The 21,090-nt window shown below is 43.2% G+C and overlaps 1 long non-coding RNA gene across 1 annotated transcript; it reads right to left on the bottom strand.

Moving 5' to 3' along the window:
* Positions 1–606: 606 nt before the first annotated feature.
* Positions 607–15,808, bottom strand: LOC143722783 (uncharacterized). Its single transcript, XR_013196997.1, has 3 exons — positions 15,728–15,808; positions 1,168–1,275; positions 607–665 (listed from the first exon to the last, which is right to left on the bottom strand). It is a non-coding gene; the product is annotated as an uncharacterized LOC143722783 (long non-coding RNA).
* Positions 15,809–21,090: the final 5,282 nt, after the last annotated feature.

Genomic DNA, 21,090 nt, shown 5'->3' with positions numbered 1-21,090 from the left:
TCCATCCGTTTGACAGGCAGCAAGTCCACTTACCCTGAAATTATTCAAGTATGTTTGCACTCCCAGTTTCCTTTTTCAGTTTTTCTAGAGAATCACTTGGGCTCTGAGGAATTTTGCTCACATGTTTAATCTGATTCAAGGCATTGTACCAGATCACCACACATAGGACAAAATGCCAGGTCATTGGTTCATTCTGTAAGCTGCTTGCCATGGACATTGTCGCTGAGTCTTTCTTCTCCACAGCAAATGTCTGGAGGGTAGACAGAACTTCCACATTCCCTGGCAGCTGGTAACATACCACCTTCACACTATTAATTCGAGCCTCCCATCTTGTTGTTGACAAAGATTTCACAGTTAGAAGTTTCAAATGTTTCTGTAGTGCTGCCCAGCGCTGCACAGATGAGATAAAATTCACAATTCTCAACAAAACAGAAAGTTGTTCAGTATGGCCGACTTCAGGAATTCAGTTCATTGTGACAGAATAGTACTTCACTTTGGTCACCCAGCGAACTTTCTCCTGCAATATTTTGTCTCCAATTAATGTGTGATTAATTATGGTATCATTCTGTATGGTACTGCTAAGGTAATGGACCTTTACCTCTTGGTTTTGAAATCCTCCTTACGTGTTCATTTAGAATGGGATCGAATTGTGCCAACAACTCCACCTGTGACAAGATATTGCCCTTTTGTGGGTCAAATAAAACATTTGTGTGGCCCCTAAAAGCCTGATTGCACTCAGATATAATCACTCTCCGTACAACACCTTTCCAAAGTATCACTTCAAGCTGCATTCAATCTTGATGGACTTGATCAATGGTTGTTTTAGTTAACAACCTCTTCAGCATGTGCCTTTGAATAATCATGTTCTTTTAAATGACTGGATATTATTCCATGTGCAAAATCTACATTTTCACATTTACCAAACAGAATGCAAAGCAAAATACTGCATCTGTGCTGATAGAGTATATCCAAGCCACAATATTGTGCCATATAATAAAATTTCATAATTGTCTTTTTGTGAATTGTCAAGGAACTTTTTTCTTATTTTGTGGAAACGCTGATTGGTAGCTTGGACTGGGTCTTTTTTCACAATTTCACAGCGCTCCAGATCACTAAAAATCCTTGGCCATTTTGCAGGGTCATCAGATAATAGGAAACATGTAGTACCTTAGTCAAGATCAATACTGCTGCATGTGGATTGTCACAATCCTCAGTCACCAGACCAGTCACCTTGCACATTTTTTTATAATCCCTCCAGGCTCACACCTGCACACACTTCACAATCATCACATCTGTTAGTTATCATTTCATTATCTCTATGTATTTAGTTCCTCAGTTTTCAGTCTTTGGTGGTCAGTTTTTGTATGTTTATCTTTTGGATACACTTTTACGTCTTTACGCATTCTTGTGGAGTAAACCTTGTATAAATTTTGAATCTGTATTCTAAATCCTTCAGTTCCCTTTCGTCCTGGGAACTCCGATGTGTGTCGTCGGGGGAGTTCCCTGAAGAATTGGGATCACGCTAGGGAGCCAATTGCCTTCAAGAGAATTAAAAACGAGCCAATAGACATTGGCATGCAAGATTTGCATTCCGCGACCCGTTTGGGCTTAAAGCACGCTTAGGCATCGTTTGTGAATGAGTCATGTTCTCATTGCGGGAATATGACTCTGGGGATGCTGCGTTCAAGACCTCAAGATCAAGATCCCTGAAACATGGGGGAGTCCCTTCAGAGAATCCCTGGTCTAGTTCATTTGCCGGTTCAGTTCGACAGACGGCTACTTTGGTGATACCTGTTGATGAGCGGATAATAATAATAATACATTTTATTTGAGGCGCCTTTCTTGGCACTCAAGGACACCATACAGAAATGCTAAACATTTAAAAGCAGCAAAGTCAAAACAATAGAACATTAAAACAAGATAAAAGCAAAATTTAAATCACACGTGGTAGGCAGTTTTACGATGAGGATTACAGTGCCGAGCGCTCCGTCTGGTGAAAGATCGTCACGGGCTTCTCACTCCTCTAGTAGTTCATTGCCATTGGTTGTCCCGGGGGAGCTTTCGGGGCCGCTTCGTGCGGTTCCGGTTGTCTCCTTCGGGGCGCCGCATGAGGATCAGATGTCGATCGCGAGCAAACTTTGCCCCGTGCAGAGGATCTCTTATCTGGGTATGGAACTGGACTCGGTCACCCGGACTGCGCGCCTCACGGAGGAACGCGTCCAGTCAGTGCTCACCTGCCTCAGGTCCTTTTGAGGCAGGACAGCGGTTCCACTGAAACAATTGCAGAGGCTCCTGGGGCATATGGCAGCCGCAGCCGCAGTAACGCCGCTCGCCTGTTACATATGAGACCGATTCAGCGCTGGCTTCATGACCGAGTCCCGAGGTGGGCGTGGCAGAGCGGCACGTTCCGGGTCAAAGTGACCCCGCACTGTCGCCAAACCTTCTCCCCGTGGTCGGATCCTGAGTTTCTACAGGCCGGAGTGCCCTTAGTCCAGGTTTCCAGGCATGCTGTGGTTTTCACAGATGCCTCTGCCAACGGGTGGGGGGCCAAGTACAACGGCATGCAGTTTCAGGTCTGTGGACGGGGCCTCAACTGCATTGGCACATTAACTGCCTAGAGTTGCAAGCAGTACGCCTAGCCTTGTGTCGCCTCAAGGGGTTTCTCAGACACAAGCACGTACTGGTCCGTACGGACAGCACTCTACTGTTGCGTACATCAACCATCAAGGTGGTCTACGCTCCCGTCGTATGTCGCGACTCTCCTCCCACCTCTTCCTATGGAGTCAGAAGCAGGAGGTCGCTTCGTGCCGTTCACGTTCCAGGGGAGCTCAACCATGTGGCATACGAGCTCTCACGGCTGCCTCCCCTGCCAGGAGAATGGCGACTCCATCCCCAGGTGGTCCAGCTGATTTGGAGTGTCTTCGGAGTCGCACAGGTAGACCTGGTAGTTTGCCTCTCCAGACACGACCCATTGCCGGTGGTTTTACTCCCTGACCGAGGGGACCCTCGGCACAGACGCCCTGGCTCACAGCTGGCCCCGGGACCTGCGCAAGTATGCGTTTCCCCCAGTGAGCCTTCTTGCACAGATCCTGTGCAAGGTCAGGGAGGACGAGGAGCAGATCCTTCTAGTGGTGCCGTATTGGCCTACTAGGACTTGGTTCACAGAACTCATGCTCCTTGTGACAGCCTCTCCTTGGCCGATTCCTCTGAGGAAGGACCTCCTTTCTAAAAGACGGGGCACTCTTTGGTGGAGGTTCTAGGTGGTCTACCACATGCAGTGGTAGATGCCATCACTTCTGCTAGAGCCCCCTCTACGAGGCGCCTCTATGTGTTGAAGTGGAACCTGTTCGTCGATTGGTGTTCCTCCCGTCAGGAGGAACCCCGAACTTGCCCGATCAGAGTAATGCCTTTTCCTTCCTGCAAGATGGGTTGGAGTGAAGGCTGTCTCCCTCCACCCTCAAAGTGTATGTCGCTGCTATAGCCGCACATCACGTTGCAGTAGAAGGTTGAAGGTAGAAGGTTCCCTTGGGGAAGCACAACCTGGTCATCAGATTCCTTAAGGGTGCTAGGAGGTTAAATCCACCTCGTATTTTGCACTTCGTACCCTCTTGGGACCTAGCTCTGGTACTTAGAGCTCTTCAAAGTCCTCCCTTTGAGCCTTTGCTGACAGTAGAGCTTAATATCCTGTTAAGACATCATATCTCCTGTTAGCTTTGGCCTCTTTCAGGAGGGTGGGGGATCTGCAAGCATTTTCGGCCGACGAATCGTGCCTGGAGTTCGGGCCGGCCCTTTCTCACGCTGTATTGAGACCCCGGTTCGGATAGGTGCCCAAGGTTCCTACCACTCCCTTCGTGGACCAGGTGGTGAACCTGCAAGCGCTGCCCCAGGAGGAGCCAAACCCAGCCCTAGCTTTTCTCTGTCCCGTCCGCGCTCTGGGGGTTTATGTTGACAGAACGCAAAGCTTTAGAACCTCAGATCAGCTCTTTGTCTGTTACGGAGGCCAGCAGAAGGGGAAGGCCATCTCCATGCAGAGGTTAGCCCACTGGTTAGTGGATGCTATCACCCGAGCGTATGAGTCTCTGGGTGAGCCTTGTCCTCCCAGGTTGCGCGCTCACTCTACTAGATGTGTTCCCGCTTCATGGGCTTTGGCTCAAGGCGCCTCGCTGACAGACATCTGTAGAGCTAGGGGCTGGGCGACACTGAACACGTTCGCTAGGTTGTATAGCCTTCATGTGGAACCTGTTTCCTCCCGAGTTCTGGCTACGGCCAGTGGGTCGAGGGAATAGGTTGTGTCAGCTTGCTACGCCACTCCGCCTCGCATTCCTTGCTCCGTATGGCACCCTACGTCGGTGAGCCTCGTGAGTTCCTCCTTCACTTCTCGGTGCTGGGCGCGGTGGACCGCCCGGCGCCAGGTCTGCTACCTCTATTAGGGAGTTGATAGTAGACTGGGTAGACTCGGACCCCCTCAGGGACTGCCATATGTTTCACTATCCCATTGGGCGAGTACATATGTGTATTCTTGGCCTTCCTCAGTCAGGCTGGGGCTTCCGCAGCGTCCCCCCCTTTCTTTTGGGGGGAACGCTTTCCCAGTGTTATCCGATATCCACTGAGCGGATCTTGCGAAACAGCAGTGTGATTCCCTTGCTAGCTCTCGCAAACTTGTTCCATAAACTGCTGCAGGGTAGCTTAGCTGGGCGCTGGAAGGGAAAGGGAAACGAAAGGGAACGTCTCGGTTACGTATGTAACCGAGTTCAGGGAACGGAGACGTTTCGTCCCTTCGCCATGTTGCTGTACCTTCGCGAGGACTGGACACTGTTCGGCTCCTCAGCAAAAAGCATTGCACAATGTTTACTTCCGCCTTTTATACCCGCGCTGGTAGGCGGGTCGCGGAATGCAAATCTTGCATGCCAATGTCTATTGGCTCGTTAAGTATAATGAACTATATTAGCATTATATCTATGTCTCTGAACTTACTATTTTAATTGTTTGTATTTTTTTTTAATGAAAGATCAAAAAGATACCGCCCCCTAGGGGGCATTTGGACAGTGTTGGGGGGCGGTGTGAGCGAGGGAGTAGAGAGGGGGGCGTTACTCACTGTTATTCATCACAACTTTTAAGCCTCTAACAACACATACAATGTTCATTTGAATGTTAAATAAAATGATGTCTGTGCAAATTAATGAATTAATATTTAAATGTTGCTAGTAGCCCACTCAGACTTGTCCGGGTAGTTACCGGCAAATGATCTCCATAGCAACGCCTAAAAACAAATGCCGCAGCCGGCAGCTGTCAGAGTGGTAGGTAACAAGAACGCTGAGGACTTTGACAGCAGGCTCCGAACTCTGCTTCGCAGTTTAAGATAAGATAAATGTGTCCAATCAAAATGTACAAAAGCTTCGCGGTTTAAGATTAATGTGTCCAATCAAAATGCACACAAGCACAATTATGTAGGCTAAAACAATTTTGATATCAAAAAACATTCAAACATCATGATGGAAAACATGAAATGGAAGCTTTAGCGTTAAGTTCTGCCAGGAAGACTCAATTGCTACGTCACTTATTACCTTCTCATCTATCCAATAGTGTCTAATACTTGCGGTATAAAAGACCGGTTCTTACAGATGTTTGAGTTCGCAGATGCTGACGCTTTCATTTACCTCCATCCTCCCCAACACCTCCAAGATGGTTCCTTCCCCTCCATCCTCCCCACCACCACCAGGATGGTCCCTTCCTATACCTCCCAGCAGGTTGGCTGCGCACCTGCCTTCATTTTCAGGCAGGAAATGCAGAGTCCAGACCCTCGGATTGCGAGCTATGGACGGGGCCTACGCCAAAGAACTTTATTGCTTGCTGGGCTATCAATAAATGTATTTATTTTTACAGTATTTATTCTCCCGAGTCTTTCTGGTAGAACTGCAGAGTGTTGAGTGCATTAGATATGGCTTTATTCCCTCACCCACGAACATCCAGCTCCCGATGTGCCTGCTTTGCCAGCAGGTTTTCTCTAACGAGGCAATGAAACCGTCCCTTCTAAAGGAGTCTATTAAGCTTTGCACATGCAGACGAAGTACCGCAGCCGTCTCAATTTGGTTACCTCAGGTGCACTCCGGCTCAAGCTGACATCCTTGTGTCCTGATGTTAAAAAGTTGGCTGCCTCACACTAATGACCGTAATTAATTACGGTGGCTGTTTTTGACGCCTTTGTCATTTTTTCTTTGGTTCAGTTCAGGTGGCCGAGCTGTTGTCTTTGTTCATCATTTGAAGTCGAATGAAGGCTATTCAAATTTGAAGCCTAGTATATATAGATATTGCCTAATTGAGTGTGCGAACGGTCCGTGTATCTTTTGGTCATTTGATTTTCCTTTCAAAAACGGGTATTAAAAAAACAAGTGGCTATTTGATTTTTGTTTTAAAAAACAAAAAAATTAATTTAAATACAAAGCAGGAGAGGATGTTTTGCAAAAAACGTGAGGAGATTTTGCAATGAAAATGGATGGTAACACTTTATTTCGATAGTCCACTTTAGACATTCAACTAACTATAAGTAACTTTGCAGCTACATGTCAACTAACTGTCATTAGAGTATTAGCCTAAGGAGGCCTAATAAGGTGTAAACAAATGGATTAAAGGGTAACTAAACCCTAAACCAACTTTTTTTAGTTAGTGATCTGTAAGAATGGGGCTTTATTAGTACTGTTCATTGATTCGAGTAACTTTTTTGACATTTGTGTATAAAGAGTTTTAATTCTACAATATATGGTGTAAAAACGTCTGAGTGCTGCCCTCTTCAGGTTGAACGGTGGCTACTGCAGTTGAGTTTTCCTATTGGATGTTTGGGGTGGTTCGTGACGTAAGGGGTTGTTGTGAGGTAGGCAAATTCCATATAGACAGATGCGTCTCAGGTGCACGCCCCCCTCCGCTGGGCTCTGCCCTTTTTTCCAGCATTTTTCAAATATTGCCAGTGGGTGCAGTCAGGCTCTGACCAGGGGTTTAGTTACCCTTTAAGTTTGATGGGACTCCCTGACGCACATTTGGAGTTGGAGGTGGCAAAAGCCATAACCAAGGTATGATCCTGCTTTATTTCCATTTTGCTACAGGGTGTGTGTGAGAGAGAGAAAGAGAGAGAGAAAGAGAGAGTAACATCCTCTTACTCCCCCATTTGCTTGTGATATCTGCGCTGAGATTTCTGTGGATGACATGCCTTGTTGCCATGTCTAAAATCGTAACTGAGTAAGGCTCTAAATACATTCTATTCTGGGCTAAAGCAACAATGGCACCCTGTCAAATTTGGCGCTCTTGTCACGTAAGTGGCCACATCTGGTCTCGGAATGTGAACAAACGGGCTTTTTTTCGTTTCTGTTTTAAAGTAATTTTATTTTTTGTTATCCGAAATAGAAAATGAAACAAAACATTGTTAAAATTTCGCTCATTCCCCTTTGACACTGAAATGAAGAGGTCAGGGGGGCGTTTGTTCAAAACAGGTTGAGAACCACTGCTCTACACTAATCCTACCCCTAAAACTACCCATCTCAGAGACAGAAAACTTTCTGAATTTTTTCAAAACATATTTTTTAGTATGATTTATAAGCAGTTTACCTCAACGGAAACAAAAAATGTCCTTTGTGGGGACAGTGAAGTTGATGCGGAAACAGGAAACCGCCTCAGTGAGGCCACCTCCTTCCACACACCTGCGGCTGCGAATGAGGAGTTGTCGCTGTGTGGCGTCACATCAGCATACCTCCTTGCTAAAATTCTTCATATAAATCAACCTTTAGCCGATCAGAGCAACTAGTGGAGAAGTAGCAAGCCATTTACACTGGAGATGAGACTAAAACTTCCGAGCACTGTTCGTGCGACAACTGGGAGGGCTGCCTGTGTGCTTCAATATTTGTATGCTAACTTGTCTTTAGCATAAAGACAAAACAAGAAATCATCAAATTAACAAAAATCATCCAATGGTAAATAAATGTGTCCAATGTAAAGCAGCTAGTTATGGGCAGGTAAAACTGAACCATCTACAATCTCGCTTTCTCTCTAAATAACACGTCATTATTTTAGTCTGTAACCAGAGAAAAATCCTTGCCACTCAGATCACTTATTAGTAATGATTACTAATAAGTAAATAAGTAATTTACTTATACTAATAAGTAAAGCACATTACTAGTAAGTGATCTCAGTGGCAAGGATTTTTCTCTGGTTACAGACTAAAATAATGACGTGTTATTTAGAGAGAAAGCGAGATTGTACTAATCTTGTGTACCAAGCACTCCTGCGGGTTTGCTAGATGTGGAGAGGTGAAGGCTTTGCAATAGGATCTGTGGTAATTGGTGAGCCATAATCAGCTCATCAAAGGGACTTTTGGGGCATAAGCAACTGCAAAAATTTACGTATGAGATTCAATGAATTAGCAATCAATTCTCCAAAATAGTTACAAACTGCCATAAGGGTTTGTTGACTCTTAAGCTTTCCCAATACATTCACAAGAATACTAATTCCAATGGGTACTTGGTATGTTTTTGTTTTAAGAGAGGTGTAAGGGAATACGCTCTACCATGAAGTTAAGTGTTTTTATGTCCCTAAACCTGTACGTGACCTCACTATGCTCGGTTGAAAGGGAAAAGTTACATCGCCAGGCAACTGCAAATTTCCGAGCGGTTGCCGAGGAAACACCTGAAAGTTTCTCATCATTTTTGAGCGCTTCAGTGCTGGTTTGAACCACCTGTGGTAATAGCAAAGAACAGCTGCTGTTTAAAACCTCTTGATAGAAACAGGGAGCTCCTATATCATCAGCTTCTCACAAACTAATAGTGTCTGTTATTATTGATAGATTCTGGACTTTTAAAATAACATGTAATCATATCGTTTGAAACTGTCTGTAAGTGTAAGGCGGCTCATTAAATGAAAATCATCGAGTGTTTCTTTCAAGGTAAATGAACATCAAAAGCTGATGATCACAAGACGCAAGCAGATGAAATATGAAGTGATAAAAGACTAATCACTCTGGCATTTAGCCATGAAAGCCACTGGGTGGATCAAAGCTTTAGAAAAGCCACTATCTGATTGTATACATGTCTCCAGATTTCTTGCTAATTTATCTTCCTTATTTCAAAAGAATAATGTCATTTCATGACTGATTGCTCTTTTCTCACGTTCCCCATTACATGCATGTCCCCATTATAATCCTGGCTCTCACTGTGGCCATATGCAGGAGAATAACAGCAGGTATTTTTTTTACGAACTAACCTTGTCATCATAATCTGAGCATGAGAACATTCCAAAACGGAGCTGTTTAAAGCCTGGACTGTAATCTTATCATCAGACCACAATATAAGACAGCTTTGCTGAGGAAGTCACACAGAGGCAGTTACAGCATGCATGGAGAGCTGAAAACAGTGGCTAAGTTCAAAATAAAAACACTCACCACACTGCCCATCGTTAAAACAAATAGTATGTGAAACACCACACATTATACAATCATAAACATCAAAAAGTAGTATGCTGCAGTATTTTGTGACTCAACCTCATCACGTTGCATGTTTATTTCAGCAACTGTTTAATTCAGTTATCATCTTAAATATTACATATTATAGACCTATATTACATCCATGCATGTTAAAAATTAGCACACCATGCACAATATGTATCATATTTTTAGCAGAAATACACTACTGCTTAAAGTTTGGGGTCAATTTTGGTTAAGATGTTTTAATAGCTCTGAAAAAACTGATCAAAAATACAGTAAAAGCAGTAATATTGTGAAATATTATTACAATTTCAGTATCATTACTCCAGTCTTCAGTGTCAAATGATCATTCAGAAATCATTCTAATACGCTGATTTGCTGAATCAAGAAACCTTTCGTATTATTAAGAAATCTTATTATAAAAAACAGTTGTGCTGCTTAATATTTTTGTGTAAACAATTATTTTTTTCACAGGTTAAAGAGAAAGTTAAAATGAAGCATGACACTGGATTTAGATTAAAACCCTAAACATAAAACATTTCACTCACATGGTATCAAAGTTTTTACTTTTGAGATGGTAAAGTGAAAAGTTTGTATGGTCTAAAACTGTTGATTCAAGATTCTACTTCAGACCAAAGGCAAACATGAATGAGTTTCTGTGGGAAATATCTGATGCTTGTGACTCACTACACAGTTTAGGAAGAGGAACAATTTGTTTGAATAAGAAATTACAGCTGTCTAGAATATCTGAATATTTGAATATGTGAATAAATATCATCGGGTTGTCGTCTGTGCTTTCAAAAGACAAAGTGTTAAGATCGTAGAGTAAACTGATCTTTTAATGATCCAGAACCATTTTGGCATTGAAAAAAGATTTAGGCAACTGATGAAAAAATATAGGCAAATATATATAGCCTGTTTTCTCCCAGCAATGTCACCTTATTCTTAATAACCTGGTATTGGAAATATTAGACATGCATTATCTGGTGGCAACAGATGAGCTAAATTGGTCTGGTAGCATGTCAATATTAATAATGGATGATGGGACAGCGATTCCCAGAAATCATTCTGACGCAATGCACTGTAAAGTTGCTTTCCATATGCTCCCTGGAACAGTAAAATATCTACTGTATATGCTGGGTGCCAGGAAGCTGGATTTTAACAATTTTAAACATTTTGACATTTAATCACACACACACACACACACACACACACACACACACACACACACACACACACACACACACACACAAATATATATATATATATATATATATATATATATATATATATATATATATCAGGATATGCGTGATGCCAACATCGTCACGGTGTACAAGAACAAAGGAGACCGCAGCAATTGCAACTACTACTGTGGTATCTCCCTCCTCAACATTGCTGTCAAGGCATTCACCCGTGTCACCTGATGCGCCTACAGACCCTGCGATCCCGCATCTACCCAGAGTCCCAGTGTGGCTTAAGAGCTGGCCGGTCAACTGTAGACATGATCTTCTCACTACGCCAGCTGCAGGAGAAGTGTCGAGAGCAGCAGATGCCACTCTACGCTGCCTTCATTGACCTTACGAAGGCATTCCACTTGGTTAGCAGAAGCGGGCTATTCAGGCTTCTACAGTAGATCGGCTGCCCCCCCACAACTGTTGGCCTCACCTCGTTTCACGATAACATGCACAGCACAATTTGCTTTAATGGTGCAACATCTGAGTCCTTCCACATCAGCAGCAGAGTGAAACAAGGCAGTGTCCTCGCACCCACTCTCTTCGGCATCTTCTTGTCCATGCTCCTCCAGTACGCCTTCCATGACTGCAGTGAGGGAGTATACATCCATACCAGGGCTGACAGGAAGCTGTTCAACATCGCTAGTCTTCGCGCCAAGACTAAAGTCACAAAGGTACTCATTTGTGAGATGCTCTTTGCCGACGACGCAGCCTTGACGGCCCACACCTGCAGCAGCTTGTCGGTAGTCTTTCCTACGCCTGCAAGGTTTTTGGATTGACCATCAGTCTGAAGAAAACCAAAGTTATGGCCCAGGAAATAGACTCCCCTCCAACCATCGCCATTGATGGGTACAACCTGGAAGTTGTCGAGAACTTACCTCGGGTCCTCCATCTCCAGCTCTCTCTCCATCGACACAGAGATAAACTGCAGGACCGCCAAGGCAGCAGCGGTCATGGCCATACTGAACCAGAGGGTCTGGAACAACACTAACCTCACAAAGAGGACCAAGCTGCGCGTCTATAAGGCCTGCACGCTCAGCACACTCCTCTATAGCAGTGAGGCGTGGACCACTCACGCAAAGCATGAGAAGAAACTTTACAGCTTTTACCTGAGGTGCCTGCGGCATATTTTGCGCATCCAATGGCAGGACAAAGTACCTAACACAGATGTTCTGGAACGCGCCAGGCATTAGAAGCATGTCTGCCATACTTAGTGAGAACTGCCTTTGTTGGCTCAGCCATGTCAGGAGAATAGCCTCAAGCCGCATTCCCAAGGACCTAATGTACGGCAAGCTGCCAAAGGGCTCCTGACTGACTGGACGTCCACGACTGTGTTACAAAGATATCTGCAAGAAAGACATGAAGCTGTCTGACATCAATGTTGGCACGTGGGAGAGCCGGGCAGAAGACCGCTCTGCCTGGCAGCTTGTTGTCAGACAGGGCGTACAGAAAGCTGAGGAAACCAGAAATAAAAACCTTGCCGTAAAGAGAGTCAAGAGGAAGGAAAAGCAACTGCAGACTTCCATCGTCTTTCACTTGCAGAAAATGCAGCAGAGATTGCCATTCTAGAGTCAGGCTCTATAGCCACTCGTGAAGGTGCAAATAGAAAATAAATAAATAAATAAAAAGGAAGCTACACCATCGTCTCCTGAAGATGGAAGGATGCCCACGATATATATATATATATATATATATATATATATATATATATATATATATATATATATATATATATATATATAGGCCATGCCATACAAATAAATAAAACACTCTATGAGAAGAAAATGAGAAAATATGTTGTTTTATTGTTTCTGAGTTATTCGTCCCTTTGGATTTCCAACCAAAATTTTTCACTCACACAAGCACTTGCATTTGTCTGCCACCTTGCAAAAGATGCGAGCTGCTCTCCAAATACAATTTATTCAGAGAACAAGCAGTTATTAAACTTTATAACGCCAGCCAGACTGCTCTTATAATAATAGAAAACATGCAGATGCTGGTTAAGCAAACCACTTTAACATCAACAAACTCTGACGTCAAATGGAATGGGTTAATAACCAAAAACTCTAGACTAAAAGTATAAATATCTGGTATATATAAACATTCTGTTGAATATAAGTAACTGTGCAACTACATGTCGACTAACTTTCATTAGAGTATTAGTAGACTGTCTGATTAATATCTGCTGACACTTTATTGTGATTGTCTTCCAATAGACATTTTACTGACTACAAGTAATTTTCCAACGTCAACTTATTCTAACTCTAAACCTACCAGTCTACTAACACTCCCTTAATAGTCTAATGCAAGTTAGCAGACATGTAGGTGCAACATTACTTATAGTCAACAGAATGTGTTAAAGGGACCATCAAAATAAAGTGAAACCAATATCAGTCTATATATCAGCACTGCCGCACTAAGGCAAAAGGTCGTAACTTCGATTTTTGGCAAAAATGAGTTATTGTCATTTTTAGGACAATAAACATAAGTTTTATCAAATAGACAAACATCAAGTTTCAATTTGATTGTTTTTTGGGGGAAATAAGATGATGTTTTTGGCATAACTTCAAAAAGCCAAGGGGAAACTGTGGTAGAAGCCCATACCGTCAGTTACGGTTTTGTGCCTTCGTTTCTCGCTGCTCCTGAAGTGACGGCACTCTGCCTTGTTCTGACCGACCATCAAAGTATTGCCGCGCTGGAGTTACGGGGTTATAATGTAGCAATTAAATCACCTCAGACACACAAGTACATGTTTCACAGTGATTGCTTTTGTGGCATACTCTCGGTGGGAAATGATGGTGGAGATGGCTTTGAAACGTAAACACCAAGATCAAGGTAAAAATGACACGACACGGGTGCATAAAAAAAGATAATCTTTAAAGTCCAGTAATAGCTAACGGTAGCCTTTAGCTAGCAATGCTACTTCGCAAACTAGACACAAGCACGTTTCGAGCCATAATCAACTTATCCAGTAACAGCGCTGCATTAGAACAGGCTTGTAGGATATCTTAATTCACAGCCAGTAATACAAGGCTACATGTACAACTGAAATAAAATGTGCTTCTCATAGGCTAGCTCTCGCCTGCCAATGAAAGTCCACTGACTGAAAACTACGTACGCGAGTTGGTTAGTTGGAGCCGCAACGACACCCATTATACACCAGCAGCAGGAATGTAGTAATTTAGAGCCTACCTTTTGTTGAACCCTGGTTAAAATCCATGTCAAACAACCGCCGAGATGCAGGGGCGTCATGCAAGCCAAAATTCTGGGGCGGACACAATCTGAGACGTTGCAATTGTTTTCTGACGGGTGATATGGATCATGTTAGGAGGGGTCAGGGGTTTTCTCCCCCTGAATTTTTTTTAATTCTGGCTGCTAAACATACCATTTCAATGCAGTTTGGGGGGGGGCAAAAATACCCTAACGGAGCTAGCAGCAGCCCTCCTCTATCTGAGGACTAAGTTAAAGTATCTATTTTGTAAGTTTATGTAAAAGACAGGTTGATGAAAGAACTGTAAGCTCAAATTCAAAAGCTTTTGAAGTCTACTTCATTAAAGCATGTTTACACACACACTTACTGTACACTTAGGCCTACTACAGATGATTTTAAAAACAGTACCATTGCAGTTTTTATGTTATGATTTTAAATTGGTATGTGACCTAAGAACGATCTTACATTACAGGTACATAAAGGTGCCTGGGTCTGACTTTGTGGTGCTCTGAAATTAACTTATTTTAATATTAATATGTGATGAAGGACTTTGAAAGAAGTTTGACAACTAGTTTACGGTTAGACTAGGCTAGCTATCGATAACGTTACACTGACACAACTTAAGTTAATGCTCTGAATTCGCAGCTAATATCAAATCCATATCTTTTTGAACAAGTTAAAATTTCCAGGTCAACCACAAATAATCCCACTACCTTTTAATATCATCCGATAACTAATTCAGTGCTGATTTGTTGCTTTGCCCACTTACCACTTCAAGACCATCTGTAAAGTAAATTGCCAGCTCAACGTGCGAGACGAGTGAGTTGTTTGAACATACACAGCAAAGATTCAAGAGCGCTACGCGCGTAGCGCTCTAGATTTGATATACACAGACACCATATTAGGAAAAAGGGGCGGGCTGATGCTGACCGATTTATTACACATCCAGAAGAATATATTTGAGTCGTTATAGGCTCTGGTAATTATGGAGCATAATAGGAATAAAGTTGTGACAAAAAAATTATCAGGGAGGAAAAATCTGAGGGGGCACTTTGAATGGGCATGACGCCACTGAGAAAGCAAATCCATTACAATGCGGAACTACTAGATACAGTTCTTTAGCGACACCTAATCTGTAGCCCCGCCTTAGCTCTGAAGCTCTGTGACTATGAACAAGGTGCGATCTCAAGATTGCAATGGTGGAATATGTTGTTTGAGTGTGTGGCGCGCGCATGTGTGTGTGTGTGTGAGAGAGAGAGATAGAGAGAGGGCACGATCGAACAGTGGAAACATAAAAACATACTCCGTCATTTGTTCATACAGGACATTCCAACTATTCTCACTACTTCAACTTATTGTTTATACATGTGAAGCCATTTTTTATCATAGTGAGTCCAATATAATATTGCTTACATTTTAAGTGTTATCATAACATTGTGCTATAAAATAGAAGTTAAGGTCTTATGCCTTGGTATGATCGATTGTCATTTTGTGAACAATAATAAGGCAGAATACAGTAACTTCCGAAAAAGGGTCAAAGGTCGAATTTGAATTCGCATTTTTTTTTTGTAGATAGGGTAATACAGGTATACCCAACAAAAAGTGAAAATTACAAATTTAGGTCTATAACTCAATTGTCAGGACATTAAGATAACTTTAAAGTCATTTCACACTCAGTTTCTCAGTTTCAGACTCTGGTGAGTTAAGGTCTTTTGCCTTAGTAGGGCAATAGTTTATTATCGTCATTAAAACGGGAAAAGGGAAACCGAACCTAGGACTGAAGATATACAAACCGTAGACAAAGCAGTGCTTGCTTACCATTTTGAATATCTATCACACTTATCACTTTCTTCATTCCAGGCAGCTCATGTTATTATGAAAGTATTTGTGCATTCGAATGGTCTGGTAAGATGACATACAATTATAACAGCCTCCGTGTTGACTTCTTTCCTTGCTTTCATCACTTTCGCTTTTATTCTCAGGCACTGACTCGTTCGTTAAGCTGAACAGCCAATCAGAGGCATTGTCCGATGGCCGACCGTCAGCTTGGTTTGTCCCGACCTTTAACTATTTAGTGCAATTCTTTCTGCGTGTTTAGTATTAATGGAGAACTTTTAGATTCGAATTGCTTGGCCAGACTGATTGTGTTTCAGAGATTTGACCCAATGCTCTTTTCACAGATTGCACCTGGTGCTCCATTTTGTGATGTGTACAAATGCAGAGACACATAGCTCTGTCTCTGTGGCCAGGAATAGATTCTGAATGCCAAGCAATTACCATTTGAGTACATTGCCCTGTGAGAAACAAACCCTTGTGCCGGGGTCCTCACGCTTAATTTTACTTTTCCACCTTGTCTTTTTTCCAAAGTTTCTCTCCTCACTCTTGTTCCTGAGAATTCAGTGGATGAATAGATACAGATCTGCACATTTCAATGCACACACTTATACTCTCACAAGATCCTGAGCACTGCTGCTTTGGCAGTTTGCACATAAATTAAAATGCCTCTGAATTACTGTACTTTCTTAGAATGTACTGCATTCAGTTAAGAACTTACTTTTTGAATGCAGATGAAGTACATTCTGTCAGTATGAATGTGTGTATTACAAATACTTTCCCAGACATACTACATTCACCATGTTGGCATTGTCCTTTAAACACTGTGACTCAGTTTCTTTCCACCATGATTTATATTTTTCAGTCATACTTTAAAATTAAGATTCTGTCATAATTTACTCACCCTCATGTTAACTTACCTTCTTTCCTTCTTCAAGAGAAGACAAAAGAAAACATTTAAGACTGCCTTCTGATTTCCATTCAATAATAATGAATTGGGACTGTAAGTGGCACGCTTCAAAAAAGAACACAGAAGCACTAAAAGGTATTTTTTAAAAAGTGGTTCACATGACTCATGAGCAATAATAAACCTTTGTCTGAGAAACAAATAGAAATGTAAGACTTTATTCACTTAAAATCTTGAGTAAAGTCATAAATGTATAATGGATTTATTTAATGAATCGGTTGATATGGTTCACAATTCATTTAAAGGTGACCTATTATGCAAAATGGTGTTTGAACATAAATGTGTGTTGTCAGTGTGTCTACAAAACCACCCTATAATAATAAAAATCCAATAATGTCTCCTAAGCGATTGCGGTGCTTTGTTGTTGGATGTAAGAATGAACATAGCTGTCTTCATTTACTCCCGACATCTGAGCTGCTGAAGACGTAGTGGATTAGTTTTGTATTTGAAGGGTATGCGGCCCCATATACCTAAATTCGTTTATGTATGCGTGAATCATTTGAGACCATTTTACATCAATACAAAGCAGGATTTTGCTAAAAAGTTATTACTCAAGGATGGATCAGTACCAACTGTTCATGATCCAGCTTATAGTCTCCGGAGGGATACTGGTTACGGCAGTAATGAAAGGGAAAGCACACACTTTATTACAGTTCATTAACAGATATAAATAAAGTTGTTTTACATATATAAAGTTTACCAGTTTATTAAGCACCTCCAAAAAGGCATAAGGCATGTATGTATTTGTTTACTGTTAGTTGTAACGAGTGTTTTTGTGTAATTCACTGTGTATGTTCATGATAATACAAGGGACAGAGAGAGAGATTTATGGATAAGACTTTAATGCACACTTGGGTAACACTTTAGAATACGGTTCCTTCTTTAATGAATAACTACACAAGAGCCAATGAGTAACACAATATTAACAATCTAGTAACTATTATTAACTAACAAGAAACTCTGATTAACGAACTAGTAAGTAATAGCGCACAGATGAAAGTGGTAGTTCACTATTAACTAATCAATAACTACTTTTTTTTATGCTTCCCAGAGAACTACTGAAAAAGTTTATTAACAATCTAGTAACTACTATTAACTAAAAAGAAACTCTGATTAACGAATTAGGAAGTAATAGTGCACAGATGAAAGTGGTACTTCAATAACTACTATATTTTTGTATGCTTCCCAGAGAACTACTGAAAATTTTCATAAACTAATCAATAACCAATGCAGGATAAATGACTAGCACTACATTAACATTTGAACTGCTACTGTAAACGAATACACGAGGTTGATTACATTATCAATATGTAATAGCACAGCAGACTTATGATTTGGGAAAGCTGTTAATAATTGGCCTATGCTGTCTATTTATCAACTGAATAATTTTAAAGAAATTGATTTTTAAATGCAGTTGTCGGGACCTTACTTGTCCTGCGGCCAATTTTCCGGCATTCCTCTGGACTGGCATTGAATCACTAGAGTAACGGTGACGACTGGAACATATTGAGTTATTATCAGCCACCCAAATACCATATAGAGTGATTATATTATTTAACTTACCTCACAAAAAATATGTTTGTATGTATGTCTCCTAGCTCATATATATGTGTGTGTGTGTGTGTGTGTGTGTGTGTGTGCGTGCGTGCGTGCGTCTTGTGAGTGAGTGAGAAGATTCTACACTTTATTGGCTTTTCATAAGTAACTACTGTAAGAATCATGGGAACAAACTAGTAATGACTCAAGTGTTACTACATACTTCTATGGGAATTATTAATTATTTGGATTCGTATTCTAGAGTGAAGATCATGGGAACTAACTAGTAATGACTCAAGTGTTACTATACTTCGAAAGAAATTTTCTAAAAGTATACTAAAGTTCACCAAAAACGTCTCGGTTACGTATGTAACCCTAGTTCCCTGATAGGGAACGAGACGCTGCGTCAAACGCTGCGGGAACGCCCCTGCGTTGTGCGTCATGAAGCACGTATGGAATCAGCCCAATGGAGAGATGAAACGTCATAGGCGGGTGACGTCATCGACCAGGAAACTATAAAGCACCCCAAAAACACAAGCGCATTAGCTTCTGATAGGCTTGAAGGAAGCGCTAACGGGAGTGCCGGGAGTATGGCGGAGCGACGCAGCGTCTCGTTCCCTATCAGGGAACTAGGGTTACATACGTAACCGAGACGTTCCCTTTCAAGGGAACTTCGAGCTGCGTCAAACGCTGCGGGAACGCGAATACCCACGTCGCCATAGGACCAAATGACCGTCATGTGAGACTAGCGCACAGAGGACGAGAGCACCTGTGCCCCAGGGGTAGAGCTTAAGTCTAGGTCATAGAACTTAATAAAAGTATGCGGTGAAGACCATCCAGCCGCATCACAAACATCACTCAGGGAAACCCCCGACAAAAGAGCTTTAGAAGCAGCCATACTCCTGGTAGAGTGAGCTCGGACAACCAAAGGTGAAGGCTGGCCAGCCGACTCATAAGCAAGTGAGATAGCCTCAACCACCCACTTGCTCATTCTCTGTTTAGACGCCGGACACCCTTTCCTGGGTGGCCCGAAACATACAAAAAGTTGTTCTGATTTCCTCCACAGGGCAGCTCTGTGGACATAAGCGTCTAATGCCCTAACAGGGCAGAGTGAATTAAGTTTCTCCTGGTCCGATGACATAAATGGAGGAGGACAGAAAGCCTGCAGAACCGTAGGTCTAACAATATTAGTAGGAACCTTAGGAACGTAACCTGGTCTAGGATGCAGAAAAGCTTTAACCATGCCAGGTGCAAATTCCAGGCACGAGGGTGAAACCGACAGAGCCTGCAAATCTCCGATTCTTTTTAGTGAAGAGATAGCAAGCAAAAAGATAGTCTTAAAAGTGAGAAACTTCTCGGGAACTTCTTCGATAGGTTCAAAAGGAGCTAGGGAAAGACCTTCTAATACAATGGCCAGATCCCAAGTCGGCACCCTCGTACGAACTGCTGGCCTCAGCCTCAAAGTGCCACGGAGGAAACGAGTTATAAGCGGGTGTCTCCCAAGAGAAACTCCACTGAAAGGGACGTGGTAAGCAGCTAGTGCCGCCACATACACCTTTAGTGTGGAGGGGGATAACCCTGTGGAGAAGCGCTCCTGCAGGAATTCCAGCACTGCACCCACTGGGCAGTTAACTGGGTCCTGCAGGTGTTCTCCACACCAAGAAGTGAAAAGTTTCCACTTCAAGGCATAAAGCTTCCTCGTGGATGGAGCTCTGGAGTTAAGAATGGTCTCAACAACCTCGGTTGAGAGACCGGAGTCTATGAGCTGGGCCCCCTCAGAGGCCAAGCCCACAGTTTCCACAATTCTGGGCGGGGGTGAAGTATCGTGCCCCCCGCCTGGGAGAGTAGATCCCTCCTGACCGGGAGCTCCAAAGGAGAACCGTCCAGGAGAGAAATCAGGTCCGCAAACCATACTCGGGCCGGCCAGAACGGGGCTACTAGTAGTAGACTGACCCCGTCCCGGCGGACCCTCTCCAGAACTCCTGGTAACAGAGCAATCGGGGGAAAGGCGTACAGACGTGACCTCGGCCACGGCTGCACCATAGCATCCAACCCCAGGGGGGCTGGAAGAGTGATGGAGAACCACCGATGACAATGAGTGGTCTCCTTGGAAGCGAATAGGTCCACCTCGGCGCGACCGAAACTCAACCAAAGGAGCTCCACCACCTCGGGGTGGAGTCTCCATTCCCCTGGCCTCGGCCCCTGCCTCGACAGGGAGTCTGCTACCACATTCAAATACCCAGGGAGATACATTGCTCTCAGAGATAGTAGCTTCCCTTGGGACCACAGGAGGATCTGACGGGCCAACTTGTAAAGCCGGCGAGACCGCAGGCCCCCCTGATGATTTATATAAGAGACCACCGACGTGTTGTCTGATTGAACTAACACATGATGGCCTCTCAGGTCTGTTAGGAAGTGTTTCAGAGCCTGAAACACAGCCAACATCTCTAGACAATTTATGTGCCACGAAAGATGATGATCCTGCCACAGACCTTGGGCTGGGCGACCACTCATGACCGCCCCCCACCCTGTGAGGGAAGCATCCGTCGTTAGCGTTATGCGACGACAAAGAGCCCCCAGCACAGGACCTTTGGATAGGAACCAAGTTTCTCTCCACATGACCAGAGCACGAAGGCAGCGCCGCGTGACTTTGAACGTGCGGAGCGGATTTCCCCTCGGGGAGAATCCCTTGGTCCTGAGCCACCACTGTAGCGGTCTCATGTACAACAGGCCGCAAGGTATAACGTTGGACGCTGCTGCCATCAGACCCAACAGTCTCTCCATGCATTTCGTGAAAGTGCGGGGAGATAAAGCTAGGCCAAACGGAAGAACCCTGTACTGGTAC

This window comes from Siphateles boraxobius, unplaced genomic scaffold, assembly GCF_051911475.1.
Source record: "Siphateles boraxobius isolate OS27281-9 unplaced genomic scaffold, OSU_SipBor_1 68, whole genome shotgun sequence".
NCBI classification, from domain to species: Eukaryota; Metazoa; Chordata; class Actinopteri; order Cypriniformes; family Leuciscidae; genus Siphateles; species Siphateles boraxobius.
This window is presented reverse-complemented; position numbering and strand designations above follow the sequence as displayed.